Consider the following 12,156-nt stretch of genomic DNA (forward strand, 5'->3'; position numbering starts at 1 on the left):
AGACGCCGCCGCTGCCTCTTCAGCCCCGCTGCCGGCCTACGAGGCTCCCGGGCAGCCCTGGAGCCGCCGGCCCCCGAACACGCCCTCGGGGAGAACCCGCCTCAGCACGGCCCTGTCGAGCCCCGACCGGCGCGGTCGTGCCTTGAGCCGATCGGCTGAGCCGGGAGCGACCGAGTCCTGCCCGTGCGCGCCCAGGCTCCGGCACCAAGGACGCGGGACGGCCTCTGCGCCGGCTCTGAGGAAAGCTGCCCGGTGAGGATGCCGGGCTGGTCCCCTGCTCTGGCCGGAGACGCCTCTGTGAAGGTGCCCGTGGAGCCGCCCCCCGCCAGCACACCTCAGGCGGGGACGGGACAGGAGCAAAGCTGCCCGGTGAGGCGTAGCTGTATCGAGCCTTTCTGGCAGACAGTTCACTTCTAAAACAGATACAACTGGAAAGGTCTGATCATCAGTGACCAAGCTGAGCAATGACCAAGAAAACCCCACTTTGACACACAAATGAAGCGGAGGACACCAAGATGCCGGGGGCTGGGAGTACAGGAGGCATGAGGAGAGGTGAGGGGAGCTGAGTTTATTCAGTCTGGAGTAGCAAAGGCTTCTGGGCATCCTAATTGCTCCCTTCACCTACCTACTAGTGTACACAGAGGACAACGCTGGGCTCTTCTTAGAGGTGCGTGCTGACAGGACAAGAGGCGATGGGGAAACACCACAACACAGGCGGCTCCAAATAGGCACCTAAGGGAGAAAAGCTCCCATGAGATGGCTCACGGACAGGGACCAGGCAGGCTGTGGGATTTCCATCCCTGGACATACTGGAAGCTCAACTGGAGAAGGACCTGAGCAATCTCTTCTAACTGAACCTGCTTGGAGCACGAGGCTGGCCTAGAGACCCCCAAAGGCCCCTTGCCACCCACATCACTCTGTCATACACTTATCCCCAGGGAACAGTGTGAGGAAGGAAACCTCAGATTCGTTTCAATGAAACCAAAGGGGCGAATCCACACTCTTGCACACAGCCAACAGGGTGTGAAAGGAAACCCTGCCAGGAAAGAAGACAGGGTCAATGTACTAGAAGGCAACCGATGATATACCCAGGCCCATGCTGCCAGGACATGCATCTTTTCTCCCTCACCCTACAGCTTTCTCATTGCACCCCATATTTTTGTGTGGGAGAAGACAGGACACAGCCTCAAAGCGAAGAGTGCGTCCAGAGGACAACTTCTGAGGCTGTGCTTGATGCACGGAGCAGATGTCTGCTCTCTGCCTCATCCTGACCAGCTCTGTCAATGCACAGAAGGGCTGGCAGCTCTCCCCAGGCTGCTGGTGATGACTGTGGACCTCCCTCCCTCTGCAGCAGGTTCTTTCCAACTGCTGAGCTGGAGGAGTATGTGCCAAGGGACGAGGCGCCTGGGCAGTGTGGTAGAAGACAGAGACCAAGCGGGAGGTGAGCTGCTGGAGTGTTCCAAACATTTGCAGCAGGTGACAAACCTGTGTGGAAAGAAAATCAACTGTGCACCTGGCAGAGATTTTGGTGCATGTAGGGACATAGTTCCAAGTCTCTGCAGCTCTGACAAGTAGAGCCACTGTTTCCAAGGAGCTCATCTTCCCTGTGATGGGTTTGTGTGGGGCCGTTTTGGGTAACAGGGAAGGGGCTGTAATGGTTGTGCCATTAAGACGTTGATTGAAACTTTCCCCAGGTATAAGTCAGACCCACCTCTGGGGCTGAACAAATCAGGTGCCTCTGCAGTCACTTCTGGACAAGCAGCAGCCAGAAGAGGAGTGATGGAAGGAGGTGATGGAAGGAGTTGGACAAGACAGAAGTGACCATGCAGACCCCACGGTCAGTGAGGGAAGAGAGGAGGAGGTGTGCTGGGGCAGAGAGTAAGGTTCTTGAAACTGAAGCACTTGGCTGGGGGAGGCTGTGAAATGGCAAAGTGTGTGCCATCCCACCTAACACAGAAACAGGTCAGAGAAGGAAAGGCAACCATGAGCTCAGCTGCACAACAAGCTGAGAAGCAGAAGGCTGAGCAGCCTGAGGGAATGTCTAAGATGGGAGGATCACCTTGCACCCACCCAGGGAAACCTGTCTGCTCGAGTAAGCCCCTGTGTTGCCTGTTCACCATGGCACGCAGCCTGGGGAGAGAGCAGGAGGAGCTGGAGATGTGGGTGCAGATGCAGGGCCATGATCTCAGTGCAGTTACACAGACATGGTGGGCCTGCTCACACGGCTGGAGCACAGCCAGGAATGGCTCTGTGCTGTTTAGGAAAGACGGGCAAAGGAGGCGAGGGGCTGCAGTTGCTCTTTATCGAGGGAGAGCAGTTAGAGCACAGTGAGCTTAGCCTGGGTGGGGAAGAGGGATGGGTTGAGTGCTCATGGGTGAGGGGACTGGAACATCTGTCATATGAGGAAAGGCTGCAGGAACTGGGGCTGTTTAGTCTGGAGGAGACTGAGGGGAGATCTTATTAACATTTACAGATATCTAAAGGGTGGGTGTCAGGAGGTTGGGACATCCCTTTTTTCTATAGTAGATAGCAACAGGACAAGGGGTGATGGGATGAAGCTGGAACACAAAAAGTTCCACTTAAGAAAAACCTGTGAGGTGAGGGAGCCCTGGCACAGGCTGCCCAGAGGGGTTGTGGAGGCTCCTTCCTTGGAGGTCTTCAAACCGGCCTGGACATGTTCCTTTGTGACCGGACCTAGGTGACCCTGCTTCTGCAGGTGGGTTGGACTAGACGATCTCTAAACGTCCCTTCCAACCCCTACCATTCTATGATTCTATGATTCTAATTAAGGGGCAGGGTAGTGGGAGTGATATTACTGTGGCAGTTCACTACAGGCCACCTGATCAGGAAGGAGAAGTGGATGAGACTATGTAAAGCACACTCACAATCCCTGGTCCTCGTGGGGGACTTCAAGCTCCCTGACATTTGCTGGCAAAGCCACTCAGCCAAGCACACACAGGCCAGGCAGTTCCTAGAGAATGTTGAGGACAGCTTGCTGTCACAGGTGACTGAGGAACCAGCCAGGAGGGGTGTGCTGCTGGACCCTGTGCTGACATATAAGGAAGGTCTGGTTGGGCACGTGAAGGTCGGAGGCTGCCTTGGCTGCAGGGACCCTGAGATGGTGGAGGTGAAGATCCTGTGTGGAATAAGTGAGCAGCTGCATGGTGCTTCATGGACAGCTAGGCTTAAACCCCAGCGTTCCCAAGAAAACACATTGTGTTGGGAGGGACCCCTGGAGGTGTTGGCTCTAACCCCCTTGTCTCCAAGCAGGGCCTTTTAGCCTTGCCATGGAATCACAGGAAAATATCACTCCCTTACACTCCCACAAGGCCCACACAGCATCAGAGGCAGCAACAGCAGAGCAGCCAAGGGAAACAGCAGCAGCGGATCAAGTGGGCATTAGGCAGGAAAATCAGGCCAACACACTTGTCCACAAACACTCTCCCAAGGGTGCTGCACAAAATCTATTGTCCCTCTGGATGCTGGTGAAAATCTGAGTGCTGCTGTCTTTACAAGGTGGGAAACAAAACTCATCTGAAACACTCTCAGCTCAACGTGAAGTCTTGACAAATCTTGACAAAAATGGTGGGGGAGAGGGCAAAAGCCCATCCCGGCTCCCTGGGAGCCTTGAGCGTGTCCAGGGAACACAGAGCCCGGGAGCTGCTCTTCCTCCTGCTCCTGTCCAGCTCCTTTGCCCAGCTTCATCTTCTAAAAGTAGGCACCGGCCTCCTAAGACACCCTGGGGCTGGGCCGGGAAGACCCTGCCCAGAATAGCTCCTGCAGGGGCTGCCCAGAGCACCTCAGCCCCGGCATCCCCGGCGGCGCCTGGCCCCTGCCCGCCCCTTCTTCCCCGGGGCTTTGTGCCACAGGGCCTGTGGCAGGATGGAGCTGTTCTCCATCCCTGGCCCAGGCCAGGGCTGTGCCCACAGAGCATGAGGGGCCACATCCTGCGGGCACAGGCTGACCCGCGAGAGCAACGGCCACGTCCATCACATGGGCAGGAGCGGCGGCAGCAGGAAAATACCCCAGAGTTGTTCCCCCGTGTCGTGGTTTTGCCCAGCCGGGAACAAAGAGCCACGAGGGTGCTCGCTCACTCCTTCCCCTCCCGGTGGAGCAGGAAGGGGAACCAGAGAAAAAAGGGGAAAAACCCGCGTAGGTTGAAATAAGAACTGTTTAATAGAACAACAAGAAGAAGAAACAGGTTCAGGGGTGTTATGGACAAAAAAGTTGTCACATCCGTTTTCCTCTATAAAGAAAATTTATTAATCAAAGTTTAACACAAAATAAAGACATTTAGCAAGCAGCAAATGAGCAAAACAGCGCTGGGTGACCGGGGAAACACAGTAGTTCCGCCACAGCACACTTTGGTTTTCTATTACTCGCCTTATATAGGATCTCCCCGAATTCTAACAGATCCAGACTCAGAGTCGAAGTCGGAACAAGAAGAAAAAGAAAATAGGAATCCCCCAGACCCCTCGAAAGGGTTTAGGCGGATTACAAGAAGTCAAACAAGAAAACAGAGGTTAGTCCTGGAGGAAATACGAGCCCAGGAACACCCAGAGGCAGATCTCTACCCCTTATGGGAAGTAGCCATGGGAGGCCCACATCCTGGGGTGGGATTTGTATCAGTGCCTGTAGCCTCGGGGGATGTGAGAGACTTTAAAAGAGAAATGGGGAACTTGTTGGACGATCCTTTGGGAGTCTCCAAAAGGGTGGACCAGTTTTTGGGACCCAGTCTGTATACCTGAGATGAACTACAAGCGGTCCTGGGAATTTTATTTACGGCAGAGGAACGAGAAATGATTCGGAGGGCAGGAATGAGAATATGGGACCAACAACATCAACAAGGACCCGGTGCAGATATTAAATGGCCTCAACAGCGCCCTAATTGGGATAATCAAAACGCTGAGCACCGGGGCCATATGGGGGATCTCAGAACCATTATAGTACAAGGAATAAAAGAGGCCATCCCTAGAGGACAGAATATTAATAAAGTAATGAGTGAAAGACAAAAGAAAGATGAGACCCCCACAGATTGGTTGGAAAGACTAAGGAAATACCTACAGCTGTACTCGGGGATAGACCCGGGAACTCCAGCTGGTCAGGTACTTTTAAAAACTCAGTTTGTGGCAAAATCCTGGCCGGATATTCGAAAGAAATTAGAAAAATTGGAAGACTGGCAGGATAGGGGTATGGGCGAATTATTAAGAGAAGCCCAGAAAGTATATGTACGAAGGGAAGAAGAAGCTGAAAAAAGGCAAGCTAGGGTTTTGGTAATGGCGGTTCAAGGGAGAGGAGGTGGACATCTGTCTAATAATCAATCGCCCTCCCGAAGGGACCAAAAGGAGAAAACAGGACGAAAGGATATAGAATGCTTTTATTGTGGGAAAAAGGGGCACATACGGAGAAACTGTAGAAAGAAGATGGAGGACGAGAAGATGTATCAAGAAGAATAGGGATGTCAGGGGCTCTATTTGCTGGGGACGACTAGCAACACCGAGCACTTGATAAAGTTAAAATTGGGTCCCCAGCGACAGGAAGTCGAGTTCTTGATAGATTCAGGAGCCGAAAGGTCTACCTTACAAAACGTACCACTAGGGTGTAGTATTTCATCAGAAAAGGTGCGGGTATTGGGAGCAATGGGAGAACCCTTTTTGGTACGTGTAGTCAAAGAAGTGGAGATAGAATCTCCGTCTCGAATGGGGATTGGATCCTTTTTGTTATTACCCGAGGCAGAATATAACCTATTAGGAAGAGATTTAATAATTGAATTAGGAATAAATTTAGAAGTAAGAGGCAAGAGAATACACGTAAAATTGTACTCTCTCACTACCGAAGATGAGGCCAAAATTAACCCCAAAGTATGGTATACTCCAGACTCAGTTGGCCGACTAGATATTCCTCCTATCGAAGTAACTATATTGAATCCGGAAGTACCGACCCAGGTTAAACAATACCCTATTTCACAAGAAGGGAGAAAGGGGTTACAATCAGTTATAGATAGATTATTAAAGCAGGGATTACTAGAACCCTGCATGTCACCCCACAATACTCCCATTCTACCTGTCAAGAAACCAGATGGGTCATACGTTTGGTACAAGACCTCCGTGAAGTAAATAAACGAACAGTAACTCGGTTTCCCGTCGTGGCAAATCCATATAATTTATTAAGTAAACTGGATCCTAGCCTGACGTGGTATAGTGTAATTGATTTAAAAGATGCCTTTTGGGCATGCCCTCTAAGAAGGGAATGTCGAGATTATTTTACATTTGAATGGGACAATCCCGAAGCTTCTCGGAAACAACAATTTAGGTGGACAGTCTTACCGCAGGGGTTTACTGAATCCCCGACCCTATTTGGGAAAGCTTTAGGACAAATATTACAGGACTTTGAACCAGTCTCGGGAACTGTGCTACTGCAATATGTGGACGATTTATTAATAGCAGGAAAATATGCGGAGGTCGTACGAACCACTAGTATCAGACTATTGAACTTTCTGAGCTTAAAGGGACTGAAAGTATCAAAGTCTAAATTACAATTCACAGAAGAAGAAGTAAAGTATTTGGGGCATTGGTTAAATAAGGGAACTAAAAGACTGGACCCCAATAGGGTAAATGCGATTTTATCCCTCCAAGCCCCAAAAAGTAAAAGACAAATACGACAACTTTTGGGCCTCTTTGGATATTGTAGATAGTGGATTGAAAATTACAGTGGCAAGGTTAAATTTTTATATCAGAAGTTGACAGGAAATGGTTTAGTCAAATGGAGTGAAGAAGACGATGTAAGACTAGAGAGTTTAAAAACCGATTTGGTAAATTCTCCTGTCTTAAGTTTAATAGATACAAAAAGGCCCTTTTACCTGTTTGTAAATGCAGAAGACGGGGTGGCTTTTGGAGTGTTAACCCAGGAATGGGCGGACAAAAAGAAACCGGTGGGGTACTATTCTAAATTATTGGACCCCGTAAGCTGCAGGTGGCCTACCTGTTTACAAGTGATAGTGGCTACAGCCCTTTTGGTTGAGGAAGCCAGAAAAATAACCTTGGGAGGAGAACTAGAAGTGTATACTCCCCATAACATACGAGGAGTGTTACAGCAAAAAGCCGATAAATGGATTATGGATGCAAGATTATTGAAATATGAGGGAATTTTGTTACATTCCTCCCAGCTGAGCCTTGAAACTACTAATTTACAGAATCCTGCTCAGTTTTTATATGGGGAACCCAGGGAGAACCTTTTCCACGACTGTATTAAGGTTATAGTGTATCAAGGAGGAATTACCTTGGGGTGAAAAATTATTTGTGGATGGATCATCTAGAATACTAAATGGGAAAAGAAAATCTGGATATGCCATAATAGATGGAAAAAGTGAAAAGGTTAAGGAATCAGGACCCCTTAGTCCAACCTGGTCCGCCCAAGCCTGTGAATTATATGCTGTGTTAAGAGCTCTTCAATTATTAAAAGGAAAAGTCGGAACCATATTTACGGATTCCAAATATGCCTTCGGAGTAGTACACACCTTCGGGAAAATATGGGAAGAAAGAGGATTAATAACTTCCCAAGGGAAGGGGTTGGTGCACGAGGCACTAATAAAACAAACCCTGGAGGCATTAAGAGGCCCGACTCATATAGCCGTAGTCCATGTGAGGGGACATCAGAGAGGAGTCTCTTTTAAGATTAGGGGAAATAATCTGGCAGATGAAGAGGCAAGAAAGGCGACATTATTGATACTCAAAGCGGTAGAGCAAGATTCTTCCCCAGCCAAATATGCCACCAAATTTACAAAAGGAGAGGAAGAAAAACTACAACAAATGGGGACAGTAAAACAAAAGGGAGAGTGGATATTGCCAGATGGAAGGAAAATGATCCCAAAAGGGATGGCTTGGGCCATATTAAATAAATATCACCAGAAAACGCATTGGGGAGTACAGGCCCTGGTGGACCAGTTTGCTAATAAGTATATGACTTTAGGGATATATGATTTAGTAAAAGGAACTGTGGGAAGCTGCTTGACTTGTAAAAAGGTGAATAAGCAGCATTTAAGAGAAAAGGTAAAAGGGGGAAGGCACTTGGCCAGGAGATCCTTTGAAAGAATCCAGGTGGATTTCACAGAACTTCTGAAGACAGGAAGATATAAATACCTTTTAGTCCTTGTAGATCATTTGACTCATTTCATAGAAGCCTTTCCGGTAGCCAGGGCAACGGCAAGGACTGTAGTGAAAGTGCTGTTGGAACATGTTATTCCCAGATGCGGAATAATGACAGCCATAGACTCTGACAGAGGACCGCACTTTAAATCTAAAATCATTAAGAAAACTTTAGAGGCTTTAGGAATTAAGTGGGAATATCATACCCCTTGGCATCCTCAAAGCTCTGGGAAGGTGGAAAGAGTTAATGGAGAAATAAAGAAACATTTGACCAAATTAATGGTGGAAACCAAGTTGAATTGGATACGATGTATCCCTCTAGCACTTTTAAATATCAGAACACAGCCTAGGGTGGATACGGGACTTTCTCCTTTTGAAATGTTATATGGAATGCCATACGACTTGGAGTTGCCATTAGAGCATCCTAAAGTGGAGGAAAAGGCCCTACAAGAATATATGATAGAACTCACGAAAAGAAGACAGGAATTAATAAAACGGGATATGGTGGTTCAAAGACCACCTTTAGAAGTAGCAATACATAACATAAAACCCGGAGATCGGGTCCTCATAAAAAGTTGGAAGGAATCTTCTCTAACCCCTCGATGGGAAGGACCCTTTTTAGTATTGCTTACTACAGATTCAGCAATCCGCACAGCAGAGAGAGGATGGACCCACGCTAGTCGAGTGAAGGGACCTCTGCCAGAGATGGATTGGAGAGTCCACGGGGAACCAGGAGACCTGAAGCTGACCTTCACGCGAAAAGAACCTCAGGAAATAAGGATGTACGGTGTGGACTTCCCGTTATGAGGATTAACTGATATACTATGTGTAGTGTGGTAACCTTATGGAACTTGGGATCTGTGATATAATTTTCCTCTCTATTGTGGGCTTATACCTTTTAATATTATCCATTTGGTGTTTACGCATAGGATGGGAATATAGTACCCGCTATTAGTCTATATGTTTGATTTTATAGTAACATGGGCTTGTAATTTTGTTGTTGTGTGGTTTTTCTGTTTATATGTTTTATTATTATGTATTTGGGGTATGCGAATAATATTGAAAAATCATATAATTCATAACCAGAAAGAGAAAGAGCAGGAGAGAGTGACCCAGAGTGTGGAATTGAGTTGGGAATTCCCTTAACATGCTCACCTGGATTATCGTTGCCGGAGTGTTTGGAACCCTAATTGGTCTGGCAATTGCCATTCATATTTGCTGCAAATCTTTTATGCCACCATTGCCTCCCATACTCCCCTAAGGAGAAAGGTCCTTGAGGCCGGGGAATCGAATTAATTAAATATCCAGTCCGGAAATGGCTTTTCCCTGAAGATCGTGACTGTTGCCGAGAAGATAACTAACCTGGCTGTTCTGAAGCTACAGGTCTAGGCAAAGGCACGTGATAAGTGGGAACAGGAAGCAGGCCATCTCCATGAAGGGGCAAGTATGCTCCTGTTTAATCCTGACCATAATAACAATCGGTCATGGGTATTCGTCCAATCCCCATACGCCCTCTATATGGACCCTCTGTAGGTGGGAAGATGGTGCAGAAATTAGTAAAACAACAACTGCAGGGACTCCCGTCCTCAACGCCACACTTTGTCAACTGGTAAAAAGGGAACCATGTTTAAACCACATAGGATTCTATATATGCCCTGCTGGAGGGCCTTCGTATTGTAACTATCCAGGACATTTTTACTGCGGATATTGGGGCTGTGAAACCTTAGCATATTGGTGGACTGGGGGAACTTCACCACCACCAACTATGGTACATAAAGATGAATATATAGATTTTAAATGGGAGCCCGATGGGTGCACACCTGCTACATTTAATGAGTTGAGTACCGATGGTATCGATGGTTTCGACGGAAATAGTCCGGGTCACTTCGCTCAGGTGACAGAAACCCCCCATGATTCTAAGTTTTTGATGTTTACCGTAAAAGACCCTGCAAGTAGCAGATGGATGAATGCAAGAATGTGGGGATTTAGGTACTATGAGCCAGGTAAAGACATGGGAGGACACATCATTATAACTAAGGCACCGATTCTCCCGCTACCTCTACCAGTGGGACCAAATCCCATTCTTAAACCTCCATTAGCACCCCCACCTATGCCCGTGGTAACAACTCCTCCCGTTATCCCCACGACAACAATACGACAACCACAAGTTCCTTTTCGAGCAGGATAACCACAACAAAGAGTATGAATACCCAAAGTAATTTAAGTAGATTGAATTCTAAAGTAATCCCTAGATATAAGAGTAAAAGGCCATCCAGTAACTTATGGAACTTGATACAATCGGTATACAGTGCCGTAAACGCTACCACGGACTCCACAAATTGTTGGCTATGTTATTCTGTCCAACCACCTTATTTTGAAGGATTGGCAGTTAGTGGAAGCTATACACATACTGAAGATGCCTATAAATGTCCTTGGACAGAAACTAATCGAACCCAGGGAATGACCCTGGAAGTTGTAACTGGACGTGGGCTATGTATAGGAAATATTCCAAAGGATAAAGAGGGGATTTGTATTAAAAATACGATCACCCAGGAAAGCAGCTATTTAATACCCCCAAACGGAACTAAATGGATATGTACCCGTACCGGGCTAACCCCATGTGTGTCACTTGCGGTATTCGATAGAAGTGCCGACCTTTGTGTAGCCGTAGTTATCTTCCCTAGGATATATATTCATACAGATGAGGAGATAACTCTCTATAAAGAAAACCAGTGGCATCATACAAAACGGGAACCCATCTCAACCATTACCATAGCAACCTTGGTGAGTTTAGGGTTAACCGGAGCAGGAACCGGAACTGCTGCACTCATTTCTTCTAAGGCGGAAATTAATACGATGAGGCAAGTAATAGATGATGACCTATTAAGAATTGAGAAATCTATTTCAGCCTTAGAATCATCACTGACTTCTTTATCTGAAGTAGTACTACAAAATAGGAGGGGCTTAGACCTCTTATTTCTGCAACAAGGAGGTTTGTGTGTAGCGTTAAAAGAAGAGTGCTGTTTTTATGCAGATCACACTGGGGTGGTTAGGGATTCAATGGCCGAATTAAGAAAGAGGCTTGAGGAAAGAAAACGAGAGAGAGAAAAAAACCAAAACTGGTATGAATCTTGGTTTTCCTATACTCCTTGGTTAACTACATTACTATCCACCATAGTGGGACCTCTGATACTACTATTATTGGCCCTAACCATCGGATCGTGTATTTTTAACAGAATCGTAGGAATTATAGCGGAACAAGTAAAGAAGGTGCGTATTATGGTACTACAGCCCATGGATAGGGAAGGTTCAATACTGTTATTGAGAATACACCAGTCTAATTGATCAATACAAAGAGGGTAAATCATAGATTTGACCCTAAAAGAAAAGAGGGGACTGTAATAAATAATATAGAGTGTGTATTGATCATAATATAAAGTGTGTATTGATCATAATATAGAGTGTGTAATTAATCATAATATAGAGTGTTTATTGATCATAATAAATATAGTATAAAGTAGGAAGACATTAAAATAATAAGAGTTTAAGAAAAATATGTGTTAGGTGTGACAAGCTTAATATGGAATGTTTTATAGAGATATGTGTCCGAATGGTCAGCTCTCAGTTCTGTTTCTTTATAGATATCTAGGGGTGGGCCGTGAAAATGGGCTATGGGGACACTGTGATAGTGCTTAAAAATAAGTAATCGAGAGGGAACAGGAGTACTGCTGGACCCCAAAAATGCCCAAATTGGGAATATCGGGACATCCGATCTACAGCAAATCAGAGGAATAAGAACTTTAAATCCTAAGGATGACCAATGAAGATCTCCGACGTAAAAGCTGGACATTTCGGAACCCAATCATGGACTATGTTCAGGCGTGTGGACAGCATTGAGATCCTATATAAGGCGGGTAATAGAAAACCAAAGTGTGCCGTGACGGAACTACTGTGTTTCCCCGGTCACCCAGCACTGTTTTGCTCATTTGCTGCTTGCTAAATGTCTTTATTT

The sequence above is a fragment of the Colius striatus genome, chromosome 17, assembly GCF_028858725.1.
Source record: "Colius striatus isolate bColStr4 chromosome 17, bColStr4.1.hap1, whole genome shotgun sequence".
Lineage (NCBI taxonomy): Eukaryota > Metazoa > Chordata > Aves > Coliiformes > Coliidae > Colius > Colius striatus.